This window comes from Lissotriton helveticus, chromosome 4_1, assembly GCF_964261635.1.
Source record: "Lissotriton helveticus chromosome 4_1, aLisHel1.1, whole genome shotgun sequence".
Lineage (NCBI taxonomy): Eukaryota > Metazoa > Chordata > Amphibia > Caudata > Salamandridae > Lissotriton > Lissotriton helveticus.
The window spans coordinates 2,046,276,297-2,046,298,310 of record NC_136063.1 but is presented as its reverse complement, the minus strand read 5'-3'; the positions used below and the strand labels follow the sequence as shown (position 1 = coordinate 2,046,298,310).

General features: G+C 45.3%; 1 protein-coding gene across 2 annotated transcripts in view; it reads right to left on the bottom strand.

The window, feature by feature from the left end:
• The window catches only part of AKAP14 (A-kinase anchoring protein 14), a 140,884-nt gene extending 135,452 nt beyond the window's left edge, over window positions 1–5,432 (bottom strand). Inside the window, exons 1-2 of one of the 2 annotated variants that reach the window (XM_078685972.1) lie at window positions 5,172–5,432; window positions 1,744–1,873 (exon numbers count right to left, since the gene is read on the bottom strand). The gene's annotated coding sequence lies outside the window, so the exon portion shown is untranslated. The remainder of the gene's footprint in view (window positions 1–1,743; window positions 1,874–5,171) is intronic. The other variant, XM_078685971.1, reaches the window with a different exon arrangement.
• Between the last annotated feature and the right edge of the window lie 16,582 nt (window positions 5,433–22,014).

Sequence of the window (22,014 nt, the reverse complement as noted above, 5' to 3'; positions counted from 1 at the left end):
GATAGATAAGAATGCACTGGAAGGGACCCAGCGACAAAGTATTAAGGAAAGAAATCACGAGGGGCTTTAGGGACAAGGTCAGCTGGAAAGCTAATAAGGGAGAGAGGGTGGGGTATAATAGAGGAAATGAGAAACGAGAGGTAGGGAATGGAGAGGGTGAGAAAATGGATGACGGAAATACAAAGCAGAGAGCATAAAAAGAGCCAAGACAGAGAGTGAAATACTGCACAGGAGTTAGGAAAGAATAGTGGAATGATTTTGATGGGATGGGAGAGAAAAAGTTGGAGATAAAAGTGACAGAGAATAGAAACAAAAAGGCAGGGATGAGAATTAAGAAAAGATAGGATGCTCAGAAATAATGGGAAGGAAATAATAGAAAGCAAGAGGGAGGAAGGAGGTGTGAAAGGGAAGGGAGCAGTGGATGCACTTTTGGTAAACTAAACGATGAGTGAGCCCGATGTTGTATATCATGACATGAGTCTGAATCAGGAAACCCACCTAAAACTGGGCAAACTTCCCCTGCGTACTGATGGCAGGGACCCTGTAGTGGATAGACTAACACCTATGATAGACTGCTGGCAGAGTATACCCAAATATTAACTCCACTATCCACGTTTACTTGTAACGGCTGTATTGGTAACAGTGGGGTAACAATAGCCCCGCAGCCCCTGCAGTATGGCGGGTCGCTGGCCTGAGAGCCCATGTCTGTCACGGAGAATGGGGGGGGGGCCTCCATGTACTTTGCAGGGGGGCCCCCTCAAGTTTCGTTACGACACTGTTTGGACAATAGCTCACTTAATCTCTCCGATGGCCCCCAGCGCCTTGAGACCACTAGGGGTGATCTGTTTGCGTTTTACAAATAGGAATTAGTATTATGGCTAAACATATAGCCTGGAAGCAGCCCTTCATTGAGCGCTTTGATTGTAAAACAGCAGCCAGTACCAAGGTGTATTTTTGTCTCTAGCTGCCCCGATTCGCTATTTTTCCCTGGTGAAAAATATGAGATTGCACAAAGCTTTACTATATCGTGCGATATAGTTGAGTGACAGCAGTAATGGGTTAAAGGAGCCATCTGGGGAATGATGTCACAATATTTCTCACTTCCGAAGCACAAGGTGACATCAAAGGAACATTCTAGAATGTTTATTCTTTGTGATTGTTACAGATGCAGAACTGGGTAAAGAGATCTGTTCTTTTCACTTTACAGGATGGCCCCTTTAAAGCATTCCCTAAACAATGAATACATTAGTGAGTAGATTAGTGGTCCTAAGCAGATTTATACTCAGAAATCCCACTGTGCTTCCTCAAGTGCAGATTAGTAATTTGCCTCCTAGGAAACTGCTTGACTGAGAAGATATGTATCAATTAAGTATGTGAGGCTATTGTGTGTACTGATAATCATACATATAGACGACTGGTCTATGAGCCACTCTATGCCTCCCACTAGTACAGCCTGTTTGATGGGGGTTGGGTTATTTCATTCCATATCCATAATCCATATCTGATTGGTGAGGGAGCAAAAGGCAATAGAGTGTCGGTGGCATATAGAAGGGGCTTTGAACCATAAGGAGGGTGGTAAGATGGATAGCATTGGTAGGAAGTAGAAAACGGAAGACAGGAAGGCCAGAAAGACAAGAGGGTGGGAAGGGTGATGGGGAAGAAGAGATGGGTACCGGGTGTGAACTGGCCAGGGAGAGGGAGAGGGAGCTAATGGAGCAATGGTGGGATTAGGCACACCCATACCTAGGTGTCCGGAGCTCTTGGGGATGTCCTGGGGATGAGCCTTGTACCCATTATCCGATTGGAGGGTACACCCTTCAGAAAAAAACTGCCGCACGTGGAAATGCAGTCTTCCTCCAAGCCATTCCAGGATCTAAAGAATGGTGCGATGCAAGACGAAAATAAGTGTCAAAGAAAACAGGAGCAGCATTTAGTAGATTCAATAGCCAGAGTTTGAAGGAACCTGTGCAGTCTCAATGGGAAGATGATTAGGGAGTAGGAGGTAGTTACAATTTGGATATATTGATTTAGGAGCAAACTCAATTGGCTAAATGAGACACAGATGCATATTATGTTCTGGAAGGTCCTGTTCTACCTCAAATAAAGCAAACTTTTACAGTCAGGGATTGACCGTGAGTCTTTTTCAGGAATCAGTGTCCACTAGCATCTCTTCCCGTTCTATCAAATACAATCCAAATGAAACCCCACACATAGAGGAGTTAGAGCACTTTGAGAGAGTCTCCCATTCACAAACAAAACTCCACCATCTAACTGTAGGCCTTGCCTACGGCAAAATACCACTTGGACAAAAGTGAGCTGTCAATCTTGGAAAAATAACTAGAGTGTTTACCTCATGATGAGGTAGCGTTCGTGTTCCTCTCATCAGCAATGCTAATAGAGGGCGCCTGTATAAGCAAGCTTGCATGCCTTAAGAATTCGGCTGGTTAAAGTCTATGGTGATTAGAACTGTTTGGATCAATGTTATGTTATGTTATGTTATGTTACGCAAACTTCTATAGCGCACAGCTACCCCAGCAAAGGGGCGTCCCGGCGCTTCAGATAGGGAGAGGCAAATACAACACTACATAAAGCAACAGAAAGAAGCAGCAGAACGAAAACTAGTATTCAGAGGGAAATAGAAAGGTTTTAATCGCCTTCCTAAACTTAAGTACATCATTGAAAGCAGGAATATGGCAAGGGAGAGAATTCCAGAGTTTTGCGGCCAAAACACGGAAAGATCGTCCACCAACTCTACAGAGCTTAAAACGAGGGATAACAACCAAGTTTTGCCCCAATGACCTTAGGGAGCGCGACGGAATGTAAGGAATAAGAAGGTTCTCAAGGATCCGAGGGGAGGACATTTTCAAGATTTTAAAAGAAAGACATAGGGTCTTGAAGTCAATCCTTTGCCTAATCGGTGACCAATGAAGTGCACGAATTGTGGCTTTTGCGGAACAGAATCTTGGTAGACCCACCAAGGCCCTGGCAGCAGCATTCTGTGCACGTTGCAGCCGGGAAATTTCCGCTTGATTAGCCCCTAACAAAAGGGAACTAGCATAATCGAGTCGGGACAAGATGGTTGCCTGAATGACCAACTGCCTAGTGGGGGCATCAAAAAAATTTAGTACGGGCCTCAGCCCACGTAGGATCCCAAAACAAGTCGCTGCTACTCTCTTGGTGTGACCAGAAAAGGAAAGGGTTGAATCCAGCCAGACACCTAGGTTTTTGACCTCTAGAGTCGGGATTGGGGCAACACCTAACTCAGGGGGCCACCAATTATCGCCCCAAAGGCTACTCTGCTTGCCAACAATCAAAACCTCTGTCTTCTTAGCGTTGAGCTGAAGACAGTTGGCTGTCATCCAGCCAGCAACCGCTAGGAGACCATTACGGAACCTCAGTGCATCAAGGTCAGAGTTCCCACTAAGAGCAACCGCCAGCTGCGTGTCGTCCGCATAAGAAACAACGGTCATACCCCAGAGTTTGGCGACAGCAGCCAGCGGCTGCACATAGAGATTGAAAAGTGTGGGACTCAGAGCAGAGCCCTGAGGCACTCCTAGTTCCAGAGGGTAAGGCTTTGATTCAAAAGGCGTGATAGCAACCCTAAAAGAGCGATTATCCAAGAAGGATCGAAACCAATCGAACGCCAGGCCGGAGACACCTGCGTCTCCCAACCGTTGCAGCAATATCGGGTGGGAGACTGTGTCAAACGTGGCACTGAGGTCAAGTAGCACCAGTGCCGCAGTTTGACCAGAATCCACCACCGTCCGCAGGTATTCTGTCATTGAAAGCAGGGCCGTCTCAGTGCTGTGACCAGCACGAAACCCATTCTGGGATGGATCTAAAATATCCAACCTCTGCAGATGCTCCGTTAAGATGTTATTAACATGGGCTTCAGATATGCAGCTACGATTTACTTTTCCTTGATGAAAATCAACCGTTTCAATGAGCTTTGAGCAATAAATGATTAGGAGCTCACACATGTCCTGAGGAGGGTCCTGATGACACGAAAGAGAGAACCGAAACGTCAACTCTTTATGACTATTTCATGTAGTTTTTGTGAATATTTATATTTATATTGGCTTTAAATTCACTTTGTTACAGGTCTTTTGTTATATGATCAGTGTTTGTCATGCATGTCTATTCTTATTTTTTATTAACTGCATTGTCTATTTAAGGTTTGCATATGTCAGTAAATTGCAAAGCTTTTTTCCATACTAGTTTTTGTAAGCAGTAATGAAAGGTGTAACATGTTTTTTACTCCCGATTCTTGTTATTTCCTTTCCTTAACTCATATAGGTTATGAAGCGGTGTTGGATGGTATTTGTTTTGGTGAATGACTTTGCCCTGACGCTGCTAGGAGCTCGCTTCTGTTGTATGTACTTATGGGCTCCTTGTGGATTCCCTGGTATGTCCTCTGTAGGAGGTCAGCAGCAGAATATAGGAGTAACATATTGTAACTAGTCAATTGGAAGTCTCGTTAGTGATATTAGAGTTGTGTTGTATATTTATGTAGCGCTTAAACCTGCACTGATGCACCAAGCGCTGCAGAGTCGCCGTCAGAACCGGTGCATGGACTTTGGGTACCCAAGACAAAGTGATGATTTGCTGCCTTCAGTGTCCTCAAAGAAGCCATATTTCATGGTTATTGGAGGCCCTGGGGTTGTATACCTTCGTAGGTGGTGGACTCCCTAAGCAGCTGCCTAGCAAGGTCTTGTGACAGTACCAGCCATGGACTGCTTCACCATGTAGTCAACATGATGGCTCCACTCAGCGAATTCAAAACTTACAGATGAAGCATACTCTGATATGCAGATATGATTTCCTATCCAGGCTAGACAGACCACTCTTCTGAGGATGGTACACTGGGTACCAATACATCGGGTGATAAAGCCATGTTAATTATAGCACTTAGAAACCTTAGAAAGGGCAGCACTGCATTATCAATAGTCATATAAAAAAACAAGTTTTATGTCTGTTGTGTCCTTTCCCTAAAATCGTTTTCGTGCGGATACATTTTTTAAGCCTTCAGTTAAATTATTTCTTACATTTCCTTCTTTTAAATTATTTAATTGAACTTCTTGCAGAGTGTATTACTTCTTTGACTGCATGCCCACAGCAAACCAGGGAACACGAGAGAATATTGAAAATGCAAAAACATGCAAAATACCTACCTGGTTTCAATATTTTCTGGTTTTGGGTCCCTCTCTTCAGTTGTCTGTCACTTACTTTCTCTTCAGAAGTGCTAAGAAGAATGTTTGAACACACTCGTAACTAAGACGACATGCGGCTCAACCAATAAGAAGCGCTGCGGTTTGGACTCGGTGATCCGGGGAAAGCCAATGACAGAGCTGAGCAGGGCAGTGTAAGCCCCGGGAAGGCGTCTCTCCAAAGAGGGCGAGAGGTCAACGTCATATCGAGCTCTGAGAGGGAAAGGCAATTATTTCTGCCGGAGGAAACTGTTCAAAAAGCACAAATGAAAGAATTAGCAACATTAGGCTGCTGCATGTTTTGTATAATAACGCTGACTTCGCAGTGACCGATATAATGCACAGCAGTAACGCTGCTATGGCAACCTGACTGACGAGACGTGTGATCTCGGCTTGCTGTGGGCGGGTCAGTGAGCACTTCATGTAACACGTGGGGTGACTGTTCGGCGCTGTCTCCTTATAAGCTGCATGTTCACTTTTCTCATCTATTCGCTCGTTTTTACCGGGCTGTCCATTTACGAAAACATATTTGCCAAAATATGGCGATTTAGTCTTGCATGATTTCACGGCTGAGTACATTTGCAAAACAACAAAATAAAAAATATAATGTCCTCCAAAATTGCGTAAAACCTATTGCGCCCCAGTGCTTCGGCAGAATTGGACAGGTGATATAATAGATATTTACATAGCTCCCCCACCCCCCTCCGTCGTGTGTGTCAGCCCGGCTGAGCCAGCTTCCCGGGCACATTTTTTTTTAATTTATTTATTTATGCATTTTTATATAGCGCGGACTTTACCCGAAGGCGTCACAGCGCTTCACATTAGGAACAGAGATGAAACATAATGAGAAACATTACAAAAGAACAGATTGCAAAAAATACTTACTTACATAAGGTAGTAAGTAAAAGTAAAAAAGTAAAAGTCCACATTTGTAAAGCGCACAATCACCCGTAAGGGTCTCTAGGCGCTGGGGGGCCGTCGGGAAGATTAAGCGAGCTATTGCCCAGAGTCACATGGTGCTGGGCTGACCTGCCGCCGGAGCCGGGGATCGAACCGTGGTCCCCAGATTCCAGCGTCAGCCGCCCTGGCCGCGGCGCCACACCTCTTCCTGTGAGCTAACAAAATACATGAGGTAGTAAAAACTGTGAGCAATCAAAAATACATGAGGTAGTAAAGGTAATAGTGACAATCGTGAGCAAACAAAATACTCGAGTAAAAATTGTGAGCAACCAAAAATACATGAGGTAGTCAAAAGTGCACAAGAGGAAAAGTGACAAGTGTGCAGTTATAAGAGAAAACAGAGTATAATTTGAGGTATAGTACTGCAATAAGTGCTAGACACTCAGGCACATGAACAAGCGTTACGTGGGCAAGGTGGCACTTGTGCAAGTATCAAAGGTAAAAACATGTGAGAGGTAGCAGCCGTGTGTTGCAAGGGCAGAGTGGTGTGTGCATGTTACAAAAGGGCACCGAACACCAGTACATGGAAAATACTGCAAAAAGGCAGACCCTCCAATCACAGGCATACACTGGGAAGGCACTTCCATGGTCATGAAAAGTAGAAATTATCAGTAGTGGGAAGTCTTCCTCACAAATAGCAAGAGGATGTGAATTACTTTTGGAGGTGTCTCTGGAGGAGGAGAACTTTGAGGTCCCTTTTGAAGGCCTGGGAGGAGGCGGTGGTCCGGAGCTGAGGTGGAAAGGAGTTCCAGATTCTCACTGCGTTGCCTGAAAAGGATTGGGCCATTGTTCTTTCCTTCTTGAAAGTGGGAGGTTCAAGCAGTAGATTCTCCGCATTGCGTGAAAGTCTAGAGCCACCAGAGAGTTTCAGTTTATTCGCCAGGTAGCGGGGAGATGAGGAGTGCAAGGCTTTGTGGGTAATGCAGGCAGTCTTGTAGATAGCTCTAGCCTCGAAGGGAAGCCAGCGGAGGGTGGATAGCATCGGTGTGATGTGATCGCTTCTTTTGGCCCCATAAATGAAACGAGCTGCTGAATGGAAGACAGACTTAAGTGGGGACAGGTGAGATTTGGGGAGGCCAGTAAGTAGAGAATTGCAGTAGTCTAGTCTAGAGAGGACCAGCGATTGCACCAGGGTTATAAGGTCCTGCTCCGGGAAGAAGCGACGGATTCCCCAAAGAAGGCGCAGTTGGTAGCGAGCAGATTTTGCAATAGAATTGATGTGGGGAGTTAGATTGAGTTTTTTGTCAAGAATGACACCAAGGGATTTTGCACTGTCGACAATGATGGGTTTATTGTTTAGTAGATTCATCTGATCCATCCATGATTGAACCGGGGGAGGAGAGAGTGAGGAGGAGAAGAGGAGGAATTCCGTTTTGGAGGGATTCAGAATCAATTGATGAGTTGACATCCAGTTTTGAATGGAGTCAAGAGTAGATCTTAGGATGGAGAGATTATGAGAGGAGGCAACCTTGAGGTAGAGTTGAGTGTCGTCTGCATAGAGATGATAGTGAATCCCAGATTTGCTTAGGAGGTTTCCCAGTGGTTCTAAGTAGAGATTGAACAATGTTGGTGCTAGTATCGAGCCTTGGGGAACACCTTGACCCACCGCCACAGGAGAAGAGAGACTGTTCGCTATTTTGATCATTTGAGATCTGTCAGAGAGGAAGGATGCAAACCATTTAAGCACAGTGCCCTCCATGCCCATTCTCTGTTGAAGAATATTGAGGAGGGTGTTGTGATTAACAGTGTCGAAGGCTGCGGAGAGGTCAAGGAGAATTAGCAGACAGGACCCCCCTGAGTCGAGTATCCTCAGCGCATCATCAACCACTTGCAGAAGGGCTGTTTCAGTGCTGCAGTTTTGGATGAAGCCGGACTGACAATTGTCAAGAAGATCATTGTCCTTGATATGACGAGAGAGTTCGTTTGCTACACATCTTTCTGTGATCTTCGCAAGAAAGGGAAGGTTAGTGATGGGGCGGAAGTTGTTGAGGTCATTCGCATCAGCAGTGGGCTTTTTAAGCAGAGGGGTGACCTGCCCAGTTTTGAAGGAGACAGGAAGGGAGCCTTGCCAGAGGGAGAGGTTGATCAGGGTAGTCCAATAGGAAAGGGAATGGGTATAGAAGTCAAAGGCAATGGCACTGGGGATAGGGTCAAGAGAATGGTTGGAGGGCTTTGTTTCGCGTATGCACTTGAGAAGGGCATCTTCGGATATGGGGTCAAAGCTCTGCCAAATGGCTAAGGATTTGCGCTCCTCTGGAGGTGTAGGATGAGCAACCTGATCCACAAGTGCTTAAACTTTTCCATCAAAGAAAACAGCGAAATCCGCTGCTCTCTTTGAAGAATCCTCCACCTTGGAGGTTGGGGGAGAGCAGCTCGGAGTCTTGATGAGATCGAATAGTTTTTTGGGTCTATTTTTGGCGGAGTCAAGGAGGGCTTTGAAGTGCGTCGCTTTCTCAAGGAAGATGTGTTTGTGGTACTTGGATCTTGCTGTGCGAAGCATGGCTAAATTGTCATTGGAGGGCAATTGCCTCCATTGCTTCTCCAGGAATCTTAGCTGCTTCCTTTCATCATAAAGGGATTTGTTGAACCAAGGTGCTGAGGGAGTGGGCCTTATCCTTTTGCTTTTGAGTGGAGCGACGTTATTAATTTCAGCTGCAAGAACTGTGAGGCATTGGGAGGTGAGATCGTCAACAGCTATGTTCGGGTCTAGCCTTGGAAGAGATAGCAAGGCTGATTCACAGAGGGGACCGATATCAATGTTTTTGGCATCACGGAACCAGGAGATGGCCCTCTTGGGTTGGCCAAGAGTTATAGAGTGTGAAAGTTGAAGGGGGAATGGGATGAGGTGGTGGTCAGACCAGTCTACATGAATTGGGGTAGTAGTAGAAAGCATGCCTGCTTTAGAAATAACAAGGTCCAGGATTGCGCCTTTGGAGTGGGTTGACTCAGTGCAGTGTTGGATAAGATCATTTGCAGAGAGGAAGGTGGCCAGTGAGTTCGCAGAGGAGTCTTGCGGTGCGCCCCAGTGGAGATTGAAGTCACCCACGATGGTCTGATTGTCACTTTGAGAGTATTGGTCGCTGATGAAGTCTTTGAGATCTTCTATAAATGAAGAGCCACTACGAGGCGGGTGGTAAATGATATGGAATCTGAGCGGTGATCGGTGTTGCAATTGAAGTTCAAGAGAAAGGCATTCAAAGGTGTGGGGGGAGCTGATAGGAGACGCCTTAAGTTGGAGGGCGTTTCTGAAGATGACTGCAACACCTCCCCCCGTGTTTTCAGTTCTGTCATTCCTAAATATGGAGTAACCTGTGGGTATTAGGAGATCAAAAATAGCGTGAGAGGTATCTTTGAACCAGGTCTCTGTGAGGAAGAGCATGTCAAGATTGTGAAGGGTGATGGTGTCGGAGATTTCAAGTTTGTGTTTTACTGCTGATCTGCAGTTGTGAAGCATACAGCGCAGCTCTGTCAAGACTGTTTTGGTGACGGGGCACTTGGGCTCTGAAGAGTGATCGGGATATTGTACATTTGCGGGGGTGCTCGGGAGGGTTTAGGTGGACGCTTTGTTCTGACAGAGGTGATGGTCGGAATAGTGTAGACAGTGGGGTTGCTAGGGTATGCCTGTTGAAGAAGGGTGGCGTTCAAGGGCTTGTGCGAGTTAACGACATTTGCAGACGAAAGGTTGAGCTTGGCTGTGTTGGGGTGAGGGGGCGAGGTGCAACTCCGGGGAAGTTGGGAGGGAGTAGAGGTGCATGGAGGGGTGGAGATCTTAGAGCATAGAAGTGAAATGGCAGCTGTAAGCTGGGAGATGGAGGTGATCAGGGAGCCTAGCGTATTTTCCAGTGAGAAAGAGGCAGAACACGGAAGGTTGGGTGGCTCGATTGAAATGAGGGGGGGTGGAATTGGTGGTGGAAGGCAGGGAGAGGTGGGGGGACAGGAGGTGGGTCGGGGGGGTGGGGTTCACAGGTGGGGAAAGGTGGAGGTTGGGAGCGGGAGTAGGTGAATTGGGGGTTAAGGGAGAGTTGTCATTGTTGGTGTTGCCAGAGGGAGAGGAATTAAGGATACATTTAGAGGGAGAAAGGTGCGGAACACGTCGGTAGGGAAGAAGGAGGGGGGAGGCCTGTGAGGCGTCATGGGAATGTAGGACGTTTGGGAGGAAAAGAGGAGCAGTGGTTGCGGAGGTTCTGTCCGTTAGGAGAGGTAGCAGTGAGGGAACTGTCATCTGGCAGAGTGAGGGGGGTTGAGAGAGAGGGAAATTGAGGAGGGGAAGTGGTTCTGCTGGGCCCGAGGAAGGGAGATGGAAGGGGTTACTAGGAGGGGAAAGGGGGAAGTGCGGCAGAACTGGAGGAGTAGGAGGGAGGAGAGAGATGCAGTGGGAATGTGGCAAAAACGGGGTGAGTGACGAGGGGATGAAGGGTTGGAGAGGAGGGATGGAAGGAGGGCTAAGGGGAGCATAGGGAAAGTTAATTGGGGGAGAGTGTTGGAGGAGAGGTGGACTAAAGAGGGGGGTGATGGGAAGAAGTATGGGGGAGGAGAAGAAGGGGGTGATTGGAAGAAGTCAGGGGGAGGAGAAGAGATTGGAGTACCGTGATAGTGCAGATGGGGCGAGGAGCGTGTTAGCTAGTGGTAAGGCTGAAGTAATGTGGGAGGGTACATACTGTGGGGGGGGAGGAATAGGAGATGAGGTAATTTGGGGGGGGGGAGGGAAGAGGGCCGACCTGCGCTTCTCGAGAGTGCAGCCAACTGGAGTGAGGTGGGGTCGGCGGAGGAGAAAGGGAGTAATGGGTGGAGCTGGAAGGAGAGTCAAAGGGAAGCCCGGTTGCAGGGAGGGGGAGTAAGGAGGGGAAGAGGTGGTCAAAGAGTGAGAGGCAGGAGTCTTTGCCTTGGATCATGACAGTACCGTTGTTATAGAGTGAGATAGTGAGGTAGCCATTGAAGCACCCAGAGGGGGACATTTTTAGTTGTTTCCCATATGGGATAGAGGAGGAGGAGGTGACGTTAAGGGAATTGTAAAAACTGTTGGACCAAGAGGGGGTGTCGCGAGTGAAGAAGATTAAGTCGTTTTTGAGCCTCCCAAGACGACCATTGTAAAATTGATCCACAAAAAGGGAGTCTGGGAAACGTTCAATAGTGTTATGCTTCAGTCGTCTTATTGTAGCTTTAGACTGGTCGGGAGGATAAAGATTTTGTAGCAATTGGCTCCAGACTTAACTCGAGAGGTGGCCATGTTGAGAAGATGAGGCGAAGGAGGGTGGGAGAAAGATGAGAGGGGTGTTACTGGGAGAGCGGTAGTGAGGAGAAATAAGAGGGCAAAAAGGGGGCGCATACTCCGGGTTAATGTGCCGTCAGGCTGTAGGAAGGCCTAAACGATGCAGCTGGCACTACTTGCTGCGCAGCTGTAAAAGGCCTAAACGGTGCAGCTGGCACTACTTGCTGCGCAGCTGTAAAAGGCCTAAACGGTGCAGCTGGCACTATTTGCTGCGCAGCTGTAAAAGTGTAGAAATAAATACCACACAATTAAAGAGTCAAGCGGATGGCTATTTTGATGGAGGAATGCATTACTCGCAGACGATGTCCGATTGCTGCAGGAAGCACTAGCCGTGAAGATGAAACATCTGGAAGACAGGCTGTGGACACACTAAATACAGCTCGGTAATTAGGCGTGCAGGTGCGCGCTGCGCGCGGCATCGAGGTCTCCAGATTCACCATTTTCAGGTCAGGCGGCATGAGCTGGTCGTGAAACAGCCGTGCTGAGCCAATATGGGGACCGCTTGAGGCTGGGTCAGTAAGATTGAGCTAAAGCGGGCAGTTTCAGGCCGTTACAGCAGTGCAGTGCTCGGAGTCGGGCGGCGCCATTTTGGAGCACATGTGCAAGTGGTGCCAAACTTGTAGGGCTTATCTGGGAGTCCGCAGGGGCTCTCCGCTCACACTTCCTCAATTTAAGGTGCCAATAGGCGGGCCTGTAGGTGTGCCGGTGTAACATAAGGGCAAGCGGCACCGGACGCGCATTGAAATCGCGCTGAGTAAAAATTTCATGGGCTCACCACCAGTTTCAGCAGCTGCACCCGAGTTCTTCACAGGTCTTTAAAAGACAATTTACTTACTAGCGAGGCTTTGTTGTTTTTCCACCCCTTCTTAGAGCCCATGCATCTCCACTCTGCATAATGCTGGAAGAATCACCCTCCCCCGAAATTTGTATACCCCCCCCCTGCACTCCCACTTCCCCCTAGAAATGTTGCTCTAGTTGCGCCTCTGGGAGGCACCCAAACTCAGGAAACAGCATCTATCCTCATAATACTTATTGGGAGGCTGAGCCATGAACTGGCAATTGTGTTTGCCCTTTAAATGTAATATACATGTTTAGCTCCTGCTACTTTTCTAATGAACCCTCAAGTTAATGGCAAGAGAAGGTAGTCACAATAAACCCATTTATTTTGAGATTACAAAACTGTGTACTTGCAGGTAGGCAGATTGTAAAAAGTTGAAAATGCACTGACATGCCAAAGGGGCAAACCATCCAGGCAGGCAAACCAAGGTAGACCACTGTGGGAGCAGAACCCTCAACCCCAAATTTTAATGCACCCCAAAATTTTAGATTACCCAAAGTTTACCTCTGGCGGTACCACTCCATCACGCTTGATCTTGCGTTAAAAAACACCAACTTCAACATCAGGTCAAACAAATTAACAGAGTGATAAATAAGTAACTAGGAACACTCAGCATCTGAGTTCTAGATCAGGAAAAAATGTTAAAGGGTTTTAGTACAAATCACAAAAAGCAGATAGTACAGAATAATTGTGTTAGAAATGGGAGTCTCTAGTTGGCAGAGTGTTTGGATCTGTAGAATGGATGAGCTTGTGTGTGAGCTCGTGCAACCTGTGGGTTCCACTCTGGAATGGGGTGTTTCACTGGTGGCAGTGGCTGCCGGGGAGTCGCCTAGACGGGACGCAATAAATGAAGTACTCCTACCAGAAGTTGTTTCGTACTTCTTTTCATTGGCGACGAGTTGTAGTTGTCCCACCTTCGGCCTCCCCATCCTGCTGTGGACCTGTTGCCTGTTGACCGATCCTGCGTGGCTCCATTTCTGCTGTTTTGCTGTGTGGCGCTGCCGCGTCTCTACTGCCACGCTTCTGTGATATGGTCATCGTTGGAGTTCCTGCTGTGACTCGGCTGTGTCCTGATTGTGCCGACGGAGATCTTTCCAGTTTCAAGGTACTCTTTATTTGGCTGGTTTCAGATGGGCGCACGCAGTTGTAGAGAGCCTCGTGCTAACCCTCGCGCCCCTCCCTGTGCCATCGCCTTTACAGGTGATGCTCTGCGTGTGACGTGCATCCTGCCTGACGCCGCCTCAAGCAAAGTCATCACGTTGTGTGTGGCCATTTTTTATGCTACATCCTTTGTTGTATTACAAGAGACAATGGTCCAAACATCTACACAAATAATTAAGACAAATATGATTATAGACCAAGATTGAAATCTGTATTAACTGTCCAGCCGGACAGATTTAATAGTAGGTATAGTCAAATGTAGTCAAGTTGCTAGACAATTTCCAAGTGGGACACAACCTGTGTCCAACTACCACATATGTGAGGACACAATGACATACATACAAGTGAGAGACAAGGTAAGGCAGACTGCAAATTATTCAGAATTAAAACAGACAGTTAATATTGGAGTACACTTTGTGTGATTTTGCAATAAAACATTTAAATCATCAGCTTACACTTGATGATTTAAATGTTTTATTGCAAAATCACACAAAGTGTACTCCAATATTAACTGCAGCTGGCTTTAGTGAATGGGTTGCATTGGCGTCAGGCTGTTAGTGACATGCTGTGGGCTGTGAGGATCACACCTCATGTTAGTACCGGAATTGGTCCATTTACCTTACTGAGGGGAAGGATTGCTGGTTCTAAATTAAACAAAGAATGGAAGTCTAGGAGGGTGGTTGGCACGATGTCATTGTCAGTCGTAAGTGATGTCAGGCTGCAGTTCAGGCCAAGTACGACGCCAGACCTGGAATTCGTTGTTCTTCGCCTGTCAAGGTGGGGGATTGGGTGCGAGTTAAGAAACCTGGTTTTCTTCGCAAGGGGGAGTCTCGCTTCTCTCCTCCCAAAAGAGTGATAGCCGTAAAGAACCATGTAGTAGCGTTGGAGAATGGGAAAGTTTGGAATAAGTATGCTGTTTCCATTATACCTGAGTCCATGCTTGACTATGTCAACAAGCAATTTGGGTGTTCTTCTTCTATGGCTATACCCACGAGTGGTCATGGCAGGAACACTATTCACTGTGACCATGTTCCTTCTATGGGTGCATCCGCCAGATTGAATTTTGTTCCTACAAAGTTTCATGATTACAAAATGCTGTAATGTTGTTTCATTGCCATGTTATATATTTTTTCTTTTTCCATGTTTTTTTAGTTTTTCCCCCCTCATTTTATCACCTTCTGTATCTCTTGTTATTCATTATTGTGAAAGAAGGGGTTTGTGTTGGGATCTGTAGAATGGGTGAGCTCGTGTGTGAGCTTGTGCAACCGGTGGGTTCCACTCTGGAATAGGGTGTTGTACTGGTGGCAGTTGCTGCCGGGGAGTCGCCTAGACAGGATGCAATAAATTAAGTACTCCTACCTGGAGTTGTTTCATACTTCTTTTCACAGAGGTAGGTACCTTTGTCCAAATAAGGATCATTCTTTCTAGTCAGGATAAGGGGGACACACTTCTAAAACAACTCCTGCTCACCCCCTTAGTAGTTTGGCACGAGCAGTCAGGCAAAAATAAGTACTTTCAAGAATTACTTTCAAATGCAGTTCCTTAAAGCCGGTAGCTCTGTCCGGGGCTACTGCTACTGTTTGGGCATATTAGGTACCCGCAGGGTCTCCCCTACGTGTCCCAGGGGTGGTGGCTTATGTATGTATAAGGAGGATCTTTATAAAATGAGTTTTATATGCCCTGGGTTAAGTGAAATCGCACATTGCACTCCCACATTGTGATAAAGTGCATCATAAAAACAACTTTTGTGCTAGGAGCATTGTGGAGTGAGGATCTGCAATATTGTTACATATTCAGAACCCCTAAAGTCTCCCCTAGATGTTCCAGGGCTGAAGGGTCCTGTAGATATAGACAGGGCTCTTTTAAAATATGTTTTAGTAGCCCTGGTGTTGTTATAATGGCCCAAGTAATTTTTCCCATTGCAAATCCCCTGCCACATACGTTAACATGGCAAGAAGCTATAAACTAATAATTCCTGCTAGGAGAAACATAAAAATACCATTCCTAGAATGGTATTAACAAATCCAACAATATGATATTGTTGAATTTCTCCTAAAGTGTACAGACAAGAAGTTAAAAGACTTTCTTATGTGTAAGCCAAAATCCAGCCTTGCAGTGGTCTGACCTGATTGGTCACAGTTAAGTGGGTTAGCCAGGCCCTTTGATAAGGTGATAAATAGCCCCTGGGGTTAGCCAACTCTTTTGGGAGGGCAGGGTACTGCTACGTAGTAATGCCAAAGCAGGCGGATGGGTCGTAAACAATATCCTTCAATGGAAGGAGGAGAAAAATGGCAGAAGAAACCTGTTTAATTTAAACCTCTTCTCTTTGAACCCAGCAAGATGCAAGGATTATGGAAGGAATGGAGATTAGCCATCCTGGAGGTTTGTTTTAGCCAGCTCTTCTCTCCTGGCTGGAAAATCAGCCATGATGAATTTTGGTGAAATGGTGCTCTCTTGGGAGGGAATAGTGCCACACTTTGGAGGATGTGGTCATACTCTGGGGTGTTGACTTGCACCTCATTGGGCAGGAGTTCACTCTTGCTTGACCCAGAGAACATGGACTAAGTATCTGAGAGGGGCAGAGTCTATCAGATCTGCTGCTTGAAACTTAAGAGAGAAGGGTGCATGCTGAGAAGTTTGATTTGCACCAACCAGGCCCTGCACTCTGAAGACTGTGCCTCCTGCACAATCCAGAACTACAGCCCTATGGACTACCTTGCTTCAGAAGGACTAAAGAGTGGACTCCCTGCAAGCTACAGGTAAACAGAGCTCACCTGGAACATCACCACCAAGAATCCTCAGCCTGAAGTACAATCCACTTGGACAAAACCCTTACAAATCCACTATTTGTAAGGGTTTTGTCCAAGTGGATTGCGAGAACTGATGTCCCAAACTTTCAAGGACCATCTTGGAGATTCCAGACCCTTGGAGTAAATTTTGGACACTTTGGAACCCTTTGGGGGAACTTCACCAAGAAGTTCCAGAAGTTGTGAGAAGTTTGGAGCATCTTTGGAAAAAAGCTCCATAAGTGGACTGACTTGACCTGGCCAGCCAAGCCAGCGACCCTCAACCGTGAGCCGGCCTGCCTTCCAGGTTCATCCCGCTGAAAAGCTCCAGATGTCCAGCTTCCAGAATTTGACCGGGAGTAGGCTGAAACCCAAGCCGGCGAACCCTCAACAAATTCAGCCTTGTGAAGGGCATTTAGGTACCTTGCAAGAAAAAGCTTTGTAAGTCTGAACATAGGATCCGCCCACCTTTAACCGCGAGCCAGCCTGGATCCCTGGTTCGTCCCGCTGGAAAGATCTGGAGGTCGGACTTCCACAAGTTTGACTGGGAAGTCGTTGCAAGGCAAGTTGGTGAACCCTCACTGACTCCAGACTGGCTGAGAGCTTCGTGGGACCCTGGGAAGACAAGCTCCAGAAAAGTTTGTAAGTCAGAAGGTACAAACTTTGACTGAGATCTACCGTGAGGGGTAGCCACGCAGGGCTCCATCGCGGTCGGCCTGAAACTTTAACTTAGTCCCAGTCTAGCGCGACCAGATGCCCCAATAGGCGCTTTAGGTTTCTATGTGCTATATAGTGCTACATCTTTAAAAGTCTTTAAAAATTCATATCTCCGATTCCCTACATTGGGTTATTTTTTATAGTGGTGTCATTTAAAAGATAGAAATATTTACTATTTTTATAAATTGGTGTTGCATTTTTATTGCGTGTTGTGTCTTCATTATTTACTGAATTGGTGTTTTTAAATGCTTTACATACCTGTCTTTGATTAAACCTGCCTGCTCGCAGCCAAGCTACCAAGGGTTGGGCATGGGAATAATGTAATAAGATTTGCACTGAGCCCAAAATTGTGTTAGTGGCCTAATTGCCAGTGGTAGATATACATTTTCCACTACTAATAACCCACTTCCCAACAATGAGGCATATCAGTGAAGCCTGCTTGAAGTCTCATAAATGGCCCCACCAATTTTCCAGTGTGATTCATTATTGCTCTAGTATCTTTAACTAGATAATTCAGTTGACAATTCAGACATTTCAAACAAATATCTTCAGCAACGCTACTGGATGATATACTTTTGCAGTACTTTTTCAATATACTTACTAAACTGTCCCTACCGGTGTGTGATTTTCAGTGTAAGTAACTACACATGAGAAACAGCATGGAGTCAGATAAAATACATTTGCTTTCTGCATTCACATACAAATCTTGATAATTCTTTTGTATAACCCAATCACTCCTATCTCTCTTTTTTATCATCTGGAACATCTTCCTGAATATCTCAGTTCACTCAACAAAGTCTGAACAGAGCTCATAAAATCAGGCTACATTTTTTTCTGCATTCTGAATTGTATTTACTCTTGAATTTTCATCAGTCTCATTTTCTTGAATAACTGTCTCATCTTGTAATGCACACTATTTTGCCATCTTATCAGCATATTTATTGCCAAGTGTGACTAAACCTTTCCAGCCTTGTGTTCAACAACCTCTTTTGTTTTTAATATGGATTTCAATAAATCCATAATGTAATCACTAATAATATTGGTGCCCCTGTAGATGTCATGAAACCTCTTAGTAACAAGAGTTGCCCAAAATCATGCACAACCCCAAATCCATATTGGTTGTCTGTGTAAATCATCACATCCAAATTTAGTGGAAGCTACATTGAACATAGAAGCTGGTTCTAAAGTTTCAGAAACAATGCATACTGAAGAGGCATATTTCAATTCACCATATTCATCTCTCAGACAAGAACCATCATCAAATAAAGTCAGATCAGCCATTTCTATGGGTGTCTCTTTGATGTCTGGGCTTTGAGCATAATTCGGTCACCTCTATGCAGTCATGATCAGGCTCATCAAATGTATTAACAATCTCGCTGTCTTCCCTGTCTCTGTTTATAATAGGAAGCAATGTTACAGGATTCAATATTTTACATCTCCCAATAGAGATATTCTCAGTAGCAAGAAAGACTTGTTTGTAACAAGTCAATCAGTTGCTGGTCAGGTGCTGCGTTCATGTTTTGTCATCACAATTTCTACAGAGGATGGAACATGTAGAGTTAAAATCTGTCCTATCACAATTCCTTCTCTTTGCTCAATTGCAACACAAACAGCTGCAACCGATTTCAGACAATCTGGAAGATTTACAGGGACTGGATCCAACACAGCTGACCGATATGCCACTGGGTGCATGAGACCATTATGTTTCTATGTGTGGATTGAAAGTGAATATCAATTTTTCTCAGGACAGAATAAATCCTATTAGGATTCTGCCTGCAAGTCCTCTTCCAATGATCGATCTTTCAAATGAAGTGACAATCTGTATTCTTCTTTTAGTATTTTAACATTCATGTTCATCATTTCTCTCCCATCACCCCATTTCCCATTCACACTTGCATTTGATTCATTCCATTTCTTCCATGTTGTATTTGTATTCATTTGATTTATGGACCCTTTCTCATATTGTTTTGTCTGAGCAATCATCAACTTCTCCTTGAATCTTTTCTGTTTCGCATTAAAATAGTCGCTACTATGTAGTGTCACTGAGCTGACACTAGTCTGCTCATAGGATATTTCCTATGGTTATTAACTCAGCTATGCTTTTTGAACACTCACTGACTCTTTTGGCTCTTGTGAAATTCTAAAAATCTTTACCTAATGTATACTCTTTTCCGGAACTCGTTTCTTAAAATGATCAATTACAGCCTTATGTTTATCAGCTATCTCTACAGCTGGAACATTATTTGGTGGCATTCTAGCAGGTTCCTGTGCTAGCCACTGAACCACAGCTTACACTCTGCCCATAGATCACTGGGAACCACAATCTTAAAAAATGAATTTAAATCAGTCCACAACACCTGGGAAATGTTTGTCAACATATGTACTACCACATACCACTTTGCAGGTTCTTTACACAACTTTACCTCCATGACCTTCTCTCAAAAGAAACTCCAAAACTGTTCCAGCTTCTGAATCACTCACTACATTTCTCATTGTACTGTCTGCACCTTTTGATTTCTTTCTACTTATCATCCTTTTTTTTGCATCTCTCTCAATATTTCTTTAAATCGCTCAAATCTCTGTTTTTCTTAATCAAATTCATGTGAGCTCTCAAAGTTATGAATCCCATTTCTATTATTTCATCCTGTGTGAAATCCATTTTATAAGTTGGTTTTACATTTTTCATTCTGCTTATGTCAATATTTAATTAATCAGCTAGTTATTCTAATGTACCATGTGCTTTGCTCTCACATCAGGCTACTTCTATAATCAAATATCTCATTTCATCATAATTATAAGTGAGTTATCTTTTCAGATCAATGTTGCAATGTAACATTTCATCAAATTACATTTTTAGAATACTAATGTTAATTTCTTAAGGAGCTTCTTGAACCACCACTGTCTTCGACTCGCTGCGACAACTTCGATGACCAAGGCCACCGCACCGCCTCAACTCCCACCCCCAATGATGCCACCCAACAGACTCTTCTCACCTGAACCCCTCCTGGACCTATCAGCTGCCTAGGACACCGTCTCCACCTGTTCACTAGCCACAAGGCTCCACAATGCCGGTATCCAAGGAAAAGCCTTAGACTGGATACAAACTTTCCTCTCAGGCAAAACCCAGAGAATATGACTCCAGCCCTTCCTCTCAGAACCGACAGAGATCAAATGCAGAGTACTCCAAGGCTCCTCCCTCAACCCCAAACTCTTCAATGTCTACATTGCCTCCCTCGCAACCATCGTCAGAAACCACAGGCTCAACATCGTCTCCTATGCTGATGACAATCAGCACATCCTCTCCCTCACCAAGGAACCTGACATCACCAGGCACACCTTCCAAGAAGGGATGAAAGCTGTCGTGACCTGGATGAAAAACAGATGCCTGAAACTCAACTTGGAGAAAACAGAAGTCCTTATCCTCGGCTCGATCCCTTTTGCATTAGATGACACCTGGTGGCCCCCCGCCCTCGGAAACCCACCCACCCCAATGGACCAGGCATGCAAACTCAGCATCATACTCGACTCTTCACTCACCATGAATCGCCAGATCAACGCCGTATCCTCCGCATGCTTCAACACCCTACGTACACTTCGCAAGATGTTCATGTGGATCCCCTCCATAAAAACCGTCTTTCACGCACTCATCACCAGCTGACTGGACAACGGATATGCCCTCCAAGCTGGAAAACAAAAAACTCCTCCGCAAACTCCAGACAGTCCAGAACGTCGCAGCCAGACTCATCCTCAACATCCTACAGCACAACCACATGACCAAACACCTCCACGACCTCCACTGGCTTCCCATCGAAAAGAGAATAACCTTCAAGCTCCTCACACACGCCTACAAAGCCCCCCACAACACCAGACTCCAAAACTTCAATGACCTAATCTCCTTCCACGCCCCTAAGAGAAACCTCTGCTCAGCTGATCTCGCCCTAGCCACCGCCCCTCGTTTTTACTGGACCAGAGCAGGTGGAAGATTCTTCTCCTACCTCACAGCCAAGATCTGGTTCAAACTCCCCCTTCACCTCTGATGGAGCATGACACTGCACCAATTTAGGAAGGACCTCAAGACCTGGCTTTTCCAATGATCCATATGGAGCTGCACGCACCCCACCCCCAGCACCTTGAGACTCTCACAGATGAGTAGTGCGCTCTACAAAACCCTGATTGGTTGATTGATCTGTATGTGTTCCAGACTGAACCTGCACATCAGGTGGAGCATCTCTACTTGTATCAGGAAGTGGTGTCATTGTTGTCTCTGTAGGTGTACTTGGCTCAGTTCCTGTAAGGGATTGCTTAATAATGCTATCTCCCACAGTGCCTGCTCTACTCGTGGTCTGATATCATTAGTCCCTGTTGTCCTGGCTGTGAGTGGAGGAGATCTGGAATTCAAAAGTTAATCTATAATATGATTCTCCTCATCTGAATCATCTGTCTGCTTCACTATTTTTTTTAAATCTTTGTCATCATTCTCATAAAATATAGTATTGAAGGTTTTTATATATTCATATTCAATCATTTCCCCCCTCCAAATCTTTTCTTGCTGGTCTATATTGATGCCCAGCCGATGTTTAAATGAATTTTACACCTGCTTGGTCACACTCTTTCTCACTTCTTCTGTCGCCATGCGATCCCATTTAATAAGTGCCTCAAACTGTGTAGGTCTGGGCATCGGTTTCATTTCATATCATACATAGTTTGTTCTTAAGAAATCTAGATTGCTAGTGTTAAATTTGCCTTCTAATGATAATTGTAAAAGTTCACCATGAGCTGTATATTTATGCCATTATGAAATCCTGTGTATAATACCCAATCTCCATCATCATCTCGTAGGCTGGCATTCCTTCTGCCGAAAATTTCATACCCTCTCTAGCTACAACTGTAAACTTAGATTTTACAAAATGAATTCTCATTATTTTAGCACAAGACACAACCAAAATAAGTTGCAAACATCAAATAAATTAATTACCACACAATAGCAAGAAATATCCAATCACAGAGCAGCTCTATCAAAGTTCAACCTATCACAGCACAGCTTTTTCAGCAACCAACAAGTCTGAGCGCAGCTTT